Source organism: Mustela lutreola, chromosome 8 (assembly GCF_030435805.1).
Source record: "Mustela lutreola isolate mMusLut2 chromosome 8, mMusLut2.pri, whole genome shotgun sequence".
Classification (NCBI taxonomy): Eukaryota; Metazoa; Chordata; class Mammalia; order Carnivora; family Mustelidae; genus Mustela; species Mustela lutreola.
The window spans coordinates 124,498,248-124,515,353 of NC_081297.1; the positions used below are offsets into that span (position 1 = coordinate 124,498,248).

At 42.8% G+C, this 17,106-nt stretch overlaps 1 long non-coding RNA gene across 1 annotated transcript in view; it reads right to left on the reverse strand.

The window, feature by feature from the left end:
* The window catches only part of LOC131839262 (uncharacterized), a 90,967-nt gene that overhangs the window by 67,580 nt on the left and 6,281 nt on the right, over positions 1-17,106 (reverse strand). The gene's annotated exons all lie outside the window — the stretch shown is intronic.

Here is a 17,106-nt window from a genome sequence, read left to right on the forward strand (position 1 = left end):
ATGGACCCACAATCCCCCAAACACAGATGTCACTTTTCGATGATGACCTTTATGCATACTATTCTCTCCGCTTTTGGAGCCATTTTGGAGAAGGTACCAAAGGAAGGTGATTTCTCCTAACTGTGTACATTGGAGGAGGACACTGTCCGATACAAGTGACTGGAGCTCAGTGCCACAAAGAGGACAGATGGGACGGTGGCTCACTTCTCTGATGCTAAGAAAAAAGCCCAGAAACTCACCTATCTACATGTAATTATAACATTTAGTATCCGGTAGTCCTGAGCCATAACGACCCGGTTGGACATGCATCATTGTAAACAAACAGCCAAATTTAGTAAATGGTGGGCCCAATTCTGAACACAGAATAGTGACTTCTGGGTGATCATTTTGACCCATCTAAGTCACACATTTCTGGTTCAACAGAGGTGTTCCATGAGAAGCCTGAAAACTGCCTAAATGGGACCCAGATCAACAAATAAGTTAATTTAAATAAATTAACCTGTTTTTTACTGAATATAAGGTACCCCTGATCATGAGACACACCATCATTTAATGTAAAAATAACACCAATTCAAGCATGCCACCATGTTTTCCTATGTTAAATTTATTTGTTACAAATAGGTATTTATTAAACAACACAGGACCACGATATGAACATCTTTGCCAAGTCCCCAAACATACCACAACCACCATCATGTCTGTCATTGACCCACAGTAATTTGATACCATCAATTGTCTGATGCATCCTGATTTCCAAGTTGCTGAATTGTAAGAAAATGGGATCTTCAGCATGGACGAAATAACCTGTATTTCAGCTGAGATTCTCATGCAATCCACAGCTTCTCCTCATTTGACATCAGCTCCAGCCCCAAGTGACATAGGGATCTTGTCTGTGCCCTTGGAGTCTTCTTATGCCTCTGTCTTCCCCTCCTTATATGCTCCGTGATGGTCCTCTTAGGGCTCTGCCTCATGCTGGCCTACTGCTTAACACTGGCCAGTTATTAAAAGTTTAAGCTTTTTTTTTCCCCCAGTTTTCCAAAACCCCTTAATGCTTGCCATTGTCACCTTATTCCTGCCATTATTGCTCTTTGCTCTTTATTTTTCTTAAGCTTTTTTTTTTTTTTTACATCAAGAATAAGTTCCTTTGATTAAAAACCTGTAACTGTCCTGTTCTCTCCTAAGAGGCTTTTAAGCGCATGCAAAGATTTGGGGCAGAAAAGAACAATGATCCAGGTGCTAGTTCAAAGACTGTCCCTCCTCCACTCTGAGGAACCACCTAAACACACCCTATCAGCCTACCTTTTTTCTTTAATTTCAATTTCTTTTTTTCTCTTACAGTTACACAGCAAGATCAAAGGAACCCTTGTCCCTGGGCTTTTGGCACAGAAAAGCCTTTAACTCCTTACTGGTCATCCCCCGTTATTCAACTGTCTCATGACACCCACCCCCCCCCAACCCCCCCAACCCCCCCAACCCCGGCCAGAGTGAGCAAGAGGGCTCCCGCACCTCACACCCTCCCACATGCAGACCCATCCCCCTAGGCTTACTGTTACTTTTTATAAAATTTACTTTGTTCCACCTTCAAAGAGGCTTTTAAAATTCATGTCAACCTGATTTCCCCTGTCTAGGAACGTTAGGGGACATGTGGGCATTCTGTGATGTGTCCTGGTTCTAAATGTCCCCAAGGGTGGTCCTGACCCACTAAGAGTCAACTTAAAATATTTACTTCCCTTGCTCCCAACCTGAGGTGATCTTGTCCTTCAGTGACTAGTGACAGTCCTGCTCTTCCTACCCGGTGTTTATATACAGTGCCGTGTAGGAAAATGTTTCACAGCCCGCTGTGGGTAGAGGGAGGACATTTTGACTTTGTCAGTTTGGGCGGTATAAACACTGCCATCACCGCTGATTTCAAGCCACCAATGTGATGTCACTAAACGCAGGAAACAGACATAACTTCACCAGTAGAGCTAATAGTAAAATGTAGGAAAATGATTAGGAAATGATGAGTTTTGACGATTAACTGTCTTTGTTTTTAATGTAGTTTCTTTTGTTCTAAATTATATAAATTTTGTTAAAGTTATGTAATTTAATTTTTAATAATGCCTGCGTTTAGTAGCCAGTTTATGAAACTCTGGAAAATTTAGCACTTGGCTCTTGCAAGCCAGAAGGAGCACCTCCAACAAATATATTTAATTATATATGTAATAAAGCATATGCTACCTTGTATTATTATTATTATTATGTTCATCTTTTATGTACCCAATTAGACTAAATTCTCTGCAATATAAGGCCATTTGTCTTAACTTTTTACTTACTATGCTGCTAAAAACAGAACGTAATTAAGCTCTAACTTTCATAATGATATTTATTCATTGAAAATGTTTTTGGGGTGCCTGGGTGGCTCAGTCGTTAAGCATCTGCCTTCAGCTCAGGTCATGATCCCAGGGTCTTGGGATCAAGGCCCACATCAGGCTCCCTGCTTGGTAGGGAGTCTGCTTCTCCCTCTCCCACTCCACCTGCTTTTGTTCCCTATCTGGCTGTGTCTCTGTCAAATAAATAAAATCTTAAAAAAAAAAAAAGAAAGAAAGAAAGAAAATGTTTTTGATGGGCTATTAAAATCCAATAATAACAAAATCTTGGCTGTGTCCCAAATCTGACTCTTCCTGCAATCACATTTTTTTTTAAGATTTTATTTATTTATTTATTTGACCCAGGGAGAGATCACAAGTAGGCAGAGAGGCAGGCAGAGAGAGAAAGGGAAGCAGGCTCCCTGCCAAGCAGAGAGCCTGACTCGGGGCTCAATCCCAGAGCTCAATCCCAGGATCCTGAGATCATGACCCGAGCTGAAGGCAGAGGCTTAATCCTCTGAGCCACCCAGGCACCCCTGCAATCACATCTTTAACCCAAAGAGCTTATGAGCTAAAAAAATATGCTATCAAAAAAACCATATTATTATCAGCATAACTAAATCATCTTTGCCACCAACTATAAGATCATTTACTATTAAGAGCAGGAGTGACCAGCTGTGTTATCAATGCTGTTGAGAACACTGGGAGAACAACTGTCAATCACCAAAAGCAAACCAGCTGCCTCCTATTATTGCTGAAGTTAGAGCTCTCTGGGAGAAAGTATTCTTGGGGTGGGTGTCCCCTGATAGGGTAACCAAACTGACAAACTTAATTAACCAAATCCCCAAAAGCGATCACCCCCTTTACAATTTACACTTTAAAAAAATTAGCATATGGTGTGCCTGGGTGGCTCCATTGGTTAAGTGTCTGCCTTCACTCAGGTCATGGTCCCCGGGGTCATGGGATCAAGCCCCACATCAGGTAGCCTCCACTGAGAAGGGATTCTCCTTCTCCATCTCCCTCTACTGCTCCCCCTGCTTATGTTCTCGCTCTCTCAAATAAATAAATAAATAAATAAAGATTTTAAGAAAAGAATTAGCATATAACCCCAAAAGCCAACTTACTATCAAAGAGATACTATTAGTATCCTCATTGGAGAAATAGCTTCTCAGCAACAATAATGTTGGTTTCAAATAAACAGGATCCTTCATTTCCCAGAAGCAAGAAATCAGGTTAGCCATGAGAATGGCATTTGTTGAGTATCAAACCAGAAGACAGGAAATATGAAGGTCTTGAAAGATGCATACTCCAGGATACAAACAAGTACATCATCTCTGTTCCACAGTGGAGTGTATATGTCTAAACCCAAGACTATTAATATTTACCGAAGTGTGTCTGTCATAGTTAAAAGTATTGGTAAAGTCTGTGAAAATTCTCTATGTATGTCACCAAAACCACGATTATCTCCCACCACAGGAGTTACAATTGAATGAATTTTAGCTTTATAGGCTATGGTTACACGGCAGACAGAGATGCCTGAGAATATGCCCTAGTCCAAGGTTGGCAAATACACAGGCGCATGCGCTCCCACCCACCCCTTCCCACACCACGGCAGACATCATTAATGGATCACTACACTCTTCACCACTCAGTGCAACCATTCTTCCCAACACGGCTCTACGGCAAGCACTCCAAACCCTGGCCCTGGGCTCTAAACGAAGAATTAGGCCTCTTGTAGGAAGGGTAAGGGCTCCATGCGACTAGTGCATTATTTCAGGCTCATTTTGATGGTGCTGCTATCAAAGAGTGAACCTTTTGAAAATCTTGTTGCCGGTTCGTTCCCGGCTGTAAACCCCAAGGTGTGAAGTCAAGAGCTTTACATTGGCCTTGGCTTTTCTCCCCTCCAGCATTGCCCTGGAGAGGTGTCCTATCAATTGTTCACCGTCCCTGTGGTCCGCAGAAGTACATTTTAGAAATCCCTTATGTAAGCTTTTCTGGCTTTTTGCCACTACCACTAGAGGGCGCCACGGAAAGGGAAAGGGGGTAAAACTAAAGCCATTTTCCTTTTCAGTGTCTTCCCATACTGACTCTCCGCTGAACTTTTACCGTCTCGATGAGGAACCCCTGACCTAGCCTGCTCCCCGCCTTGAGTGCCCCACACAGCCAGCCGCTTTCCACACAGAAACATCTCTTTTTACCTCCCTGTACCTGCCCCTCTCCTCCGATCCCAATCAACTGACATTCATCCCACTTTCCTGTTTTCCGTGTCTTCTTCCTCCCAATTGATTGTGAGACCCTGAGGGCGAGGCCTGGCTTTGTGTCCCCATGCCGTTGTGGTGCCTAGCACACAGCTGGTCCTGTGCAAGCCTTTGTGTGTCACCTTAGAGACCCAACGCGCTGAAAGTCACAGGCCTCTCATTCAGGGTGAGAGAAATGAAAACCATACCATCTCGCTAAGTTGCAGCACATTTCCCACAAGTACTTAGGCATGTGCTTGGGCCCTGCTCTCTCATTTTCTTACCATGAAACAATTCCCATACGGGCACTAGTCTTCGGCCCCTCTGCTGGGTAGACTTCAGCTTCTTGGCTCTGCGTCCTAAAGGTCTGATACAGAAAGAATCTGGATGTCATTCACCCAATGCTGTGGGAGTTTTCACTGACGGTCTCAGGGAAAAGCTGAGGGGGACAAGCTTCTAATCCAAATTACTCCCTTCTCCCCCTCTGAAATTCTTAGAGTCCCCCCCACCCCACCCCAGGTTGACTTTAATTACTTCGCCCAATAGCCTTTTGCAATTGGGCAAGCTCCTGGGAGCATTTTGTAAGGCCCTGCGAGCTTCCTGGTCAGCATTTTCAATCTCTAATTATAACTTTGCATGATGGCTTCACTTAATACTTGTCAGGTGGGGCTGGGAGTAATTGATGGTTTGAAACTCAATCTTCAGCAGCCACCACCAAGGTATTGAGGCTTAATTCCTCTTATGTTCTTAGAGAAGCTGCTGAAAGCGAAGAGGAAACGTATGCTATCCTCCATCCTAGGGAAGCACAGGGACTTTATTAGAGTGTAGTAAAATATTTATAGGAACTTTAGAGCTTGTGGGGCTCAAGGACTGAATTCACCTCACTTTTTCATTGGCACTCTTGCTTCCAGGGCAATCTGTCATGGGGTGGTCTGGGTATGTGACTTTGGATTTGTGACTATGTGATTTGGAAATCCTGATTTTAATGAACAAATGAGGAAAGGTGTGTGCTTTTTCTCTGGAAAGAATATTTTTCTCTCTCACTGCCTTCAAAAGAAGATAAAAATGTGCTAACATACAGAATAGAAGTAAAGGGACTATCCTGAAACAGAGACGGAAGGATTTTGACTAGAGAAAGGACCATCGGTGATGTTAGAGGATTTCTTTAATTCAAAGAATAGGCTTAACTTTTTGTTCAGAAGGGAACTTTGTGTCTCAGTCTTGAGTTGTGAGTTTCTGTTTTACCAAACTCGTATTCTTATTGCTGGCTTCGCGGTCTCCTCCTCACCTTCCCTTAATCCTCCATGTTGCTTTGTTGGTATTTATTGTCCTTCTGGCAAGCCATCTCATTCGTTTCCATACTGCCTCTTCCATCAAAGGTAAACTAAGGTAACTTCCTTAGCCCATTCCAGATGCTTCACCCATCCACCCACTCATTCATAAAACATGAGTCACCCGTTGGCTTGATGGCACAGGTACAAACACAGGGCAGTCCCTACTCTCAAGGGACTCTGTTTAGTGAGACGGTTTCGAACCATCTGGCAACATTACAGACTACATGAAATATTTAAGCTATGTTAAGATTCTCAGAGACTGTCACCATTTCTCCATGCCGGAGGGTTCTGAGGAGCTGACACATGTGTAACACTAACCTAGTGGACAAGATGTAACTATGATTCCTTGACCTGAATCTAGAAGTCCTTAGTGTGCCAAGTGCTGGGAAAGAGAGCTGAGGGAAGGCCAGGAGAAGTCTGGAACCTCAGCAAAGAACAGGCAATCAGTTCATAGAAAGAGAGTTCCATCTTCCTCTAGTTCAGCAGCTGTAGGTAAGATACCATATTCCCAAGAATTAGGCTTTTCCCACAGCAGAGCTGTAGCAACCTATTATCAGCTTACCTGGAATGATGCACATTCTCTCTCTTAACATTCTCCCTGGCCAAACTAGCCAGATCAGGGATAAACCTCGGGGCCCCCAGTGGGATTCTGATATCTAGCTGCAGCACTGGTACTCCAGCCCAATAAGAAACCACGGTTTTTATGAAGTCCATGATCCTTCATGCCAAAAAGCGCACTAAGACGTCAATCGAAGCGGAGGCTAACCTCCAAAGGAAAGAGTTTCAAAGAGCATTCCAGATTTCACCTCACCCTTCAGCCCATACTTGAATTCAGCATCTATGTACTGCTAATGGTTGTTAAATTAAAAGGCAGTCATTTAATAGAGCAGTTCCAATAACCAGAGTTAAGTTGCCTTCTGCCATATGGCTTTGGGCATGAAGTGATTAAACTAGAATGTCCAGAGCCTCTGCTGCTGGGCTGTTTAATGGCGCTATGCGTCATGAGCCCTGAGATGACAGGAAATCTGTTTTCACTTCACATTCCCAGGGGAAAGTGAGTCCTTTTGGCCTACAGGGGCTTACACCCTCCTCCAATCCCTAGGACTTGAACACTCAGGTTGACCCTGTGTATATCCTAATGACTGACACAGGACTGACCCTCAGGATAGAGACAGGAACCTCCACTACGCAGCCATTCCCTGAAGTACAATCCATAGTGACTAATAAAGCAAGCAGCGAGAGCGGAACACCCAGCACAAACCCTGGAGATAAGGACAATTAGGGGCCCATTCCATGGGTGGCAGCCCAGAGCAGGGTGAAGGCTGATCCCTTAGCTAATGGGAATGGTTACCAGACTTTGAGCACATCTCATGGTGCCGGGCACTCTGCTGAGTACTTTAGCCTGTATCACTTCATAATCTTCCCAACAACCCCTATCAAGGACATATTATTATCATCCCCGTTTTACTAGCAGCAAAGCAGCCTTAGAAGAGTTAAGTAAACTGACCAAGGTCACAGCTAATTAGTGGTGGAGCTAAACTTCAAACTCAAGCCTGCTTGACTGCAGAGCCCAACTTTTTTAACCACAATGTTGGTTGAACATTTCTGCCAGTTTCTTTCTTTCTTTCTTTCTTTCTTTCTTTCTTTCTTTCTTTCAAGATTTTATTTATTTATTTGTCGGGAGGAGGTGCGCAGAGAGAGCACAAGCAGGGAGAGCTGCAGGCAGAGGGAGAAGCAGGCTCCCCACTGAGCAAGAATCCTGATGCTGGGCTCAATCCCGGGACCCTGGGACCGAGACCTGAGCCAAAGGCAGACGTTTAACTGCCAGATGTCCCTGCCAGTTTCATAGTTAAGGGTAACTGGGGGGAAACATCACTATGGGTATTTTTTGGTTCCTTGCTTCCAAATATGATTAGTAAACTATGTGTGATCCTCACTTCAATGGGCAGACTTAGTCATTTTCAACATACCCTTTTGTTGGCTTCATCAACCCCGAAGTTCAGGAACCATTTTAAGTGCTACCTACAGATACCAGATCCAGCAAACCATACCTATTTCCAACAAGATTCTGGAACTCAGAAAGGGCCAAAAATGGGAAACTATCACCTGTTTAGTGTTCTGCCTCAATATGGCTTTTTCAATGTGATACTCTCAATGTGATACTTTCTCAATGTGATATTCATTATAGTAGTATACGTACTTTTAGCAATATAATACAGTTCCAGTCCCCAAGGATCTTCTACTCCTACTGGGGAGCCTGGAGACAGGTCAGTAATACTCAAGAACATAAACAGCTTAAGCCCTCAATGGCCCAGACAGTATGAAAGACATGCAGAGAATCAAAAGACCTCAAAAGAAAGTCCTTGTTTCTTTGGTGTATGAATGACCAAACTCACAAACTCATCCTGCCAGACTAATTTCAGAAAAGGAACTCTTGTTCATATACTTTACTTGGCATCAATAAATCACTTAAAGTCATAAACAATCTGAAACTTTGTGTGCCCCTTGTTGAAAGTCTTGTATAGCTTTAAGAAGGCTGTAGGCACTATACCAATCAATCTGTTTGGAAATTTCTAGCATAATTCTGAGAACTAGAAAATTCTTACAAAAGACAGAGGCACTATCTCACCCTTAGTAAATAAGTTCTCTTACCTGATAGGCCCTGCTTCATTAACTTTTAACTGGCGCTTTTAATATTCAGTTTGTACTTTTAAACTTTTAAAGCCTTTATCAGATGTTCTTTGAAACCAAATGCACACCACTAAAATACACATGTTTCCAACGTGATCAGATTTCTTTTAAACCTATTTGCAAAGACCTTGAGAGGACAAAGAATGTATTTAATGATAGGAACAAGCATGGCGCCAGTAATGAATGGTTTGGTTCTGCCAATAATACCCAAAACTAAAGCAATAATTTTTTAAAGCCTTGTTTTGCCTTAGCAATTTAAAAGAAAGTATTTTCACATGTATTATCTTATTTAGTCCCTATGACAACCATAGAGCCAAGCAGAGTGAGTTTTATTTTTTCCATTTTAAAATAAATATGGTTTGGAGCCTCCAAATAATGGAGCCAAGCTTACAAAACCAATGTATGGCAGAGCCGGCACCAGAATTCGGGCCTCTTGGCTCCCAGCCAATTGCCATTTCAATTCACGTCTTTATATCAAATAATATAATTTCTATTTCTGTGTGATCTCGTCAAGGACAGGTTGTAAGTCTTACTTGTCTTTACATCCCTGGTACCTGACTTGGGACAAGTAAGAGTTTATGGTGGACCAGAATTAAAGACACTTTGTGCTTGTGTCTGTGCTTCTCACAATCACTATTACTAGTTAGTTGGGTTGAGCTAAGACTAATAAGGCCATAGTTTTTGGTTCTAATTACCCATGGGACAATTAACTTTCTTGTATCCCATGGCCAAACAATGGTTCCTAAATACAACCAGTCATCTGACTAACCTATTCCAAGAGGGATCTGGCAAATTAGTGGACAGATTGGTCCAATTTATCTCCCTAAATCCATCCATCCATTCTGGAGAACAGGGACTGTCACACCAGCATCTAACTTCTCAGGAAACATGCTCATCAACAGTCTCTCCCAGGAGGATTCCTAGACGGCCTTCTAGACCAGTGGCCATGATCTGTTCCCAGTGACACCTCCCCTCAACCTGGCATAACTGATGAGAGCTGAATGGGTGCTTGTCCCAAAAGCAGTCAATGGGCGGCCAAAAACCTTTGAAATGTTCTGGCAAGAAGGCCTTGCCCCATTGGAAATGATGGGGGTTTACAGAGCAGATCAAATAGCCCTTCACTTTGAATTTAGGAATTCAAATTTGAATTTAGGAATTCAAAGTGAAGAAACAAGGAAAGAGTAACTTAGGAACAAGAAGAGAGAGACTCAGAAGTGGAGACACTGATGGTGAAGCACTGGAGTAGGGACCATGGGGAGACCTCCCACCTGGGCTCTGACCAGGGTTATAAAGCCAATGGCTGTCTTTCAAGCCATAGTTGGGTTTTCTTCCCTTCTGGGCCAGTAGATCCTTAACCTCTTGGGATCTTGATCCTTTTGATAATCTGATGAAAGATACAGGTCCTTTTCTCAGAAAAATTTATCTACAGGAATTTAGACCAATGATTGATTTAATTTCAAGGGATTTCTTGATCCCCTAAAGTTTAACCTCAGACCCATTGAAAATCTATGACACACAGGGCAAAGACTCTTGCTTAACCTGTTCATCTATCACATCTATCTCCAAAGTTCAGCATGAAGTATAGGTGAGTATACTGTTATACAGTGAGTATAACATACATCTTGGCTGAATGAGTGAATAAGTCAATGAATAAAAGAAGTACAGTTTGGCATCCATGCTCTGTTGCTAGTGCATTAGGAATATCCTTTTCCTATTTTATGAAATATTTTATTAACATAGCTGGGAAGCATGGCTGGAAGGAATACCTGTTACCTGTAGATACCTCAGTGGTGTTTAATATACCCATTAACACAGTTGATGGGCATACGATCACCTTCCACATCCAAAACTAGAAGGGCATTGCACCTACCAGTACACCGATGAGAACTAGGAAATGTCATAGCCCACAAGGGTAACCCTACTTTTCCAGTAGATAAAGATGTGAAAATTCACTCGGTTTTCTACTTGAGATATACATATGTAGATATAATGGTTTAGAATTTAAACTACTTTTTCTTAATATACAACTCTAAAAATAATACTGATTAACACTCTGATTTCTGACTTTCAGGAGGGAAAAAACTAGTTATTTCCAATAGTCTGGAATTCAATTTTAGGTTGAACATTAGCTTGCTTCTCGTTCAGACAGATGGAAACAGAGAGAGAGTAGCCTACTTTCTTTTGGATAGTCTGGCTGGCTTTATTTGGGATATTACCCATCTGAAGATTGACCAGGGTGTAAACTGAGGGCAAGACTATGCCACATAGCTTTGTATCTGCTCCTCTTCCCACCGCCAACCTAAGTGTACTACAAATAGAGGGATTTTAAATCAATTTATATAGTGGCCCATAAAGTGCGGAGAACAGATCTGCTTTTTGATTTGGGGAGGAAAACAAAAAGAAATGCAGTGAATGGCAATCATCTCAAAATTTTAAAAAAGTGTTGGCAGTTACCATTTTAAACTGATTACCTTTACGAGTAAAAATCTATCCTGTGGTTAATTTTTTTTTTTATATTTAATTTATTTATTTGACAGAGATCACAAGTAGGCAGAGAGGCAGGCAGAGAGAGGAGGAAGTAGGCTCCCCGCTGAGCAGAGAACCCGATGCGGGGCTCAAACCCAGGACCCTGGGATCATGACCTGAGCCGAAGGCAGAGTCTTTAACCCACTGAGCCACCCAGGTGCCCCTGTGGTTAATTATTTTTAAACTGCTTCATCCTTTATCATACAACTCTTGTGTAAAAAGCTTCACATCACTTTAAGTTATCACTAATTAAAATTGCAGGATGTGGCATACATCAAGTTTTCATATAAAGAGGTTTCCCCCCACCCCCCGACCTTTGGATCAAATACCGTAGCAGTGTAAGAAGAATACAGATCCATCCATTCACAATACCCTATGGGGATGCATTTGTCTCAACACTTCCTCAAGGACACCAGGGGCACAAAATATGGTACTGTGCTTCCTTCCATCCAAGCAGCACAAACAGTCTCTCATTAATATATTTAAAGGCCATTAACAGGAAATCTGTATTTGGTTTGTGGCAAAGCTACTAACCTCAAAGACCTAATTTCTGCTAGCTATTGAGTCACTTAGCTTCCTAGGCATAACATTTATTCTTTTAATGTGATCTTCAAAATATGATTGCTGTTTTTAACATGTGTGTGGGGTGAGAAGGAGTGATGAAGCCAATATTTCCTGAATATTCTTTATGTAACAGGGACTTTGCAAAAATGATGTCATCCTAAGGAATTCTTCTTACCCGGTTTACATACCAGAAAGTTGAGCTACAGAGAGGTTAAGGTGCTTGTCCAAGGTCATACAACCAGAAAACAATGGAGTCGGGATTCAAATCAGTACACTGTGCCTTCAAAGTTTAGGTCCTAGCCTCTTGCTGCCTCCCCAGCAGGGCCCCTGACAGGGAATGGTTGTCTGAATCACCTCCATTATTACAAATCATGCATTAAAGACCAGGTCTGTTTGACAAGGTTAAAAGATAAAGACTCCAATTCCCTACTCTCATAGTCTTGAGTGGAGTGTGACCCACATGTTGGTCTTAGGCCCCTCCCTTTCCTACTAGAGGGAGGACAAGAAGCATGCTGAGTCTCTTCAGCCTAAGGAAAAAAAAAAAAAAAAACCCAACTGGTCAGAGCAAAGAGCTGCTCTGACCCAGCAGTGGAAGGCCAAGTTAAAGAACAGAAAGGTATAACCTAAACCCAGATCTTGGCTCTCAGGGTAAAAGGCCTCCCCACAGGACTTCGGCCATGGCATGCTGCAACAGCACTGAGAGCTAGCTCCCAAGTTGAGACTCAGATTCCATTTCTGCCTCCAGTAAGATATTGTAGGGTGTCCTTGGGCCTGACCCTTGACTTCAGTGTTCTCATCTATGGAGTGAGGGATAGCGATGTCTGCCTAGCATCCATCTTCTAAGTTTGTTTTTGGAGCAGACACTAGCATAGAGGTTAGCTCTCCCCATACACACAGAGGACGTTGCACCAAAGACCAGACCATCAGGCTCTATCCTCTTGGCAATCTGTACATTCAGACCCCAAACCCTTGCAAACAATCCCACATTCTCCCATCAGCAACCTTTGGTAATCAGAAATATTATAGCATAACTGCTGTCCAGGATCAGAACTTAAGAAGTTGAAAGGTCCAGGAAGATGCGGTGTCTTGTCTCCACATCAAGTAAACAGCCTGGGGCACTGCTTTCTGACAGGTGGCGACACTCATGGGACACCAAGGAAGGAGCTATGTTTACAGGACACTTAATATCCTGAAAGGCATTGGATATATGGGTTGCCCATATCCCAGTAACCCAATCCCCTGGCCCTGGACCAGTGGTGAACTCAAGATGATCTCCACCATTTGCTTGGCTGTCACCATGTCTCCAACCTGTGAAATGGCTGATGGCTCTAGAGAATGACCCCAACCAATAAAAAAAAAAAAAAAAAAAATGTTACCCAGCCAGTAGAAAGAGAAAGGGGACCTTTGAGAAAATGTGTCTGATGTTCAAAGGAAAAGTAGGGCAGCCTTTTGAAATGATTTTCATAGTCTTTAAATGAGAGAAATAAATTTCCAGAACTAATAGTTACAGACAGCAGGACCGGCAGCCAGACTAAGCTCTGTATTTCCGTGATTCTAACACCTGTTGGGGAGCACCTGGTGGGCCCATACTACATGAGGCACTTAATATATATTGTCTAAACTAATCCTCATGACAATATATCATCCTCTGGCATGAACCAGCAACACAACCTTGAGCCAACATTGACATCTCTGGGTCTGGTCTTCTTCTAAGGCCAAGGAAAGAATTACCAACATGTATGCCAAAATCCCCAAGGCTTGGGCCAAGAAATGGAACAGAGAGGAAGACAGTGAGCCACGCTGAGGGCATAGATAGCTCTCATACAGAGGGGGAGGGGAGAAGCAGCGTAAAAAAATGGGAGACTATCTAGGGAGAAACAGAAAGGCAAATTCAATAAGCACTTTCAAAGTATGAGTCTCAAAACAAGAGTCTTTCTTCCTTGGAATATTACTGTTTTGTGCCAGCTTAGGAAGCCTGACTACCTCCCGTCTGCTTCAGAAAATAGACAGGATAACAGGAAACAGTTTCAGATTCCACAGTGATTATAGCTACTTAAGTTTGTCTTACCAAATACTGTCTCAAACAGATGGTATGTAACATTTGATTAAGGGCTTATCCTGCAAGCCCAACAGGGAACATTTCTTCCCCTCTTAATATAGAAAAGATTCAGAGAAGAAAGGAAATAAACTGACATCTTTGCTCATATTCTATGTATGTCAGTTTTGCTCGTGTGTGCGCCTTTCCTGAAATGAATCTATACTTATTATGCAAGTCAAGACCAAACTACATAATAGTGACACCAGAGAATCTTGGAGAAGAAGGATATGGAAGATCACCTCATCGAGCTCAGAGATGGAGACTGGGTAAAGTTAGCTGATGTTCCCAAGGTCATACTGTGGCAAACTTGGAACCAGGTCTTCTAACTCAGGGTCTGGCATTCACACCAGCCTTTATGTGTGCATAATGTTCAACGTGGGGAAAACACACAAATTTGTCAGCACCATTTTTACTAAATTAGCACCAATCTCCGAGGAGCAATTACCAGAACTTGAAGCTGATGGGTAATGCCATTCAAGTCCAGTTAATGAGCCAAAAGCTTGGTTCTTCAAAAACACTTAACATTAATCAGCATTTGGCTTTAGTTTGTGACAAATGTTTTCAAAACATCACAGACAATTACAATATTCTTAGCTTTGCCTAGTGTAAATACAAAATGAAAGAAAGTCAGAATTTCATAAATGACAGCCTCCAGAATGGAAATAATGAGTCCCACAGAGAAGGTACAATGTGTTCATCATTCTAGAGGCTAAATGTAACTTGGGAACTAACGAGGTCACTGAGAGATTACAAAGTGTGAGCCTTCTGCTTGGGGAGGATGAAAAGGCAAACAGGATCAGCCACATAAGGCAGTTAGAAAGGAGTTACCCCAGGCCTCATGCCCATGTCCCACTCCCAGGCTCACCCCCTAAGCCCGTGGTCACCAGCAGTGCCCCAGAGAGGAAGGTTTCCCAGCATCTAGTGGGGGGAGAAAGGAAACTGAACACACGGTGGCCTGGCGCTGGGAAAGCAGCAAAGGAGAGGAAGTGGGGGTGGGGAGTGTGGAGAGAGTAGGAGGGGGTTCCTGGGTGGCTCAGTGGGTTAAGCGTCTGCCTTCGGCTCAGGTCATGATCTCAGGGTCCTGGGATCGAGTCCCACATTGGGCTCTCTGCTCAGCAAGAGTTTGCTTCTCCCTCTCACTCTCATTCTGTGCCCTCCCTCCCTCCTTCCCTCCCACCTTCTCTCGCTCTCAAATAAATAAATAAATAAAATCTCTAAAAAAAAAAAAAAAAAAAAAAAAAAGTAGGAGGATAATGCCTTAGCTCCAAGCTCCAGGTTCCAAGAAGAGTTCTTATGCAATTTTGTCCTCTGGATTTCCTGCCCATCTATCTATCTACTCTCTATCATTACAAGCTAAAACCAAGTTGTGGTTAATGTTAGGTTTTCTAAAAGACAGAGGATTGCTTCATTCACTGGGCTTAGACAGCATTACTCACCAGCTAGTTTTATATTAATAAAAAGTATGTTAATCAATTAACCAGTCATTGTTGATCAGCCCATTAATAGTTAACATTTATTGAGAAGTCACTGTGCCAGAAACAACACTAAATGCTTTCCCCTGTATTTCCTCATTTATTAGCCACTATGACCCTGTAACATGATAATAATGATCAGAGTCACTTTCAGGAATTTATTCAATGCATACATTAAGCACCTGTGGATATGACACTCTGTTCTAGGCATTGGGGATATAGCAGTGGAGGAAACATGCGAAGTCCCTCCTCTCTCTTAGGTAACTTATATCAGTTAGCTATTGCTGCATAACAAATCTTCCTTAAACTTACTGGCTAAAACAATTAGCATTCATTATTGCTTATAAATGTATGGGCTCCCTGACCTTGGATGACTCACTCACACATCTGTAGCCATCTAGCAGACTGGTAGGTTGAGAAGAACCTGCCCTGGGAAGACTCTTCTCTAGTCCACGAGGTTACCATCCTCCAGCAGCTCTCCTGAGTGTATCCTTTTTTTTTTTTAAAGATTTTATTTATTTATTTGACACACAGAGAGAGATCACAAGTAGGCAGAGAGGCAGGCAGAGAGAGAGGGGGAAGCAGGCTGCCACTGAGCAGAGAGTCTGATGTGGTACCCAATCCCAGGACCCCGAGATCATGACCTGAGCTGAAGGCAGATGCTTTAACCCACTGAGCCACCCTGGTGCTCTCCTGAGTGTATTCTTTATGGCAAATGTGGGAGTCCTGAGAGAGTGAAATATGCCAATCTTCTTGACACCTAGACTAAGAATTAGCACAGTATCTTCTGCCACATTCTATTGGCCAAAGAATGCCATAAGTCCAGCCCAGATTCAAGGGTGGGGAAACAGAGTCCACTTCATGATGGGAAGAGTCACATTGGAAAACACATGGATACAGGGAGGTCATTAGTACCCCTCATCAGTGACATAGGTAATGATGGCTGACATTATGTTAAGGAATTCATGACAATAGTTCATTTGAGTCTCACAGGTACCCTGTGAGGCAAGTTCTACTATCAATCTTAGTTTTCTAGATAAGGAAATTGAGGCCTCAAGAGGTAAAGATTTGCCAAACATCTATAGATATACCATGATGTAGCCAAGATTCAAACCCAAGACTAGTTCCTGAGCACTGAACCACTGTGTGCTTCTCTCCACCTGGGCACTTCAAAAGAGAGAGAAGGTACAAAATATGACCAGTATCTGCAAGGCCCTTCCTGGCCTACTGGGGACACATCATATAAATCCCTGAAGAATCGGTAACCATACATGCCTCTAAGCTATACTTCCTTGATAGCTGCCAACAGGACTGAGGATAAAGGAAGCCAAGACAAGAGCCTGAAGCTTCCATGACTAGAGGGACACTAACAGAACTTTGAAGGTCATGGACAGTGAACAGCAAATGGCATCCCCCTCATTTCTATGTAAAGAGGTTTCTGCATCTTTCTTGCTTACGAATAAACTTCAATTTTCCCAGAAGGGCATTCAGTATTTCTAACACATGGATTTATACAGCTTAGCACTTCATTCAGTGGCAAGCAATAGAAAATCTGACTACCAGTAGTTTTTACTCAAATAGGGATTTTTTTTCCCCACACGCAAGGCATGCGAAGGAAAGCAGTCCGGGGCGTCCCTGGAACCAGGGGATGTTATCAAGGAACCGGGATCTTTCTCCTCTGCCATCCTCAAAACATATCCTCATTCTTGTGGGGGGGGGGTGGGGCCTAATGGTGCCAGGATGGCTGATATGCCCACAGGGAATTGTGTGCATGCCTAAGTAGGAAGAAGAAAAGACAGGAAGCCCAAGGAGAGCATGCAAGCACACCCAGCCCAC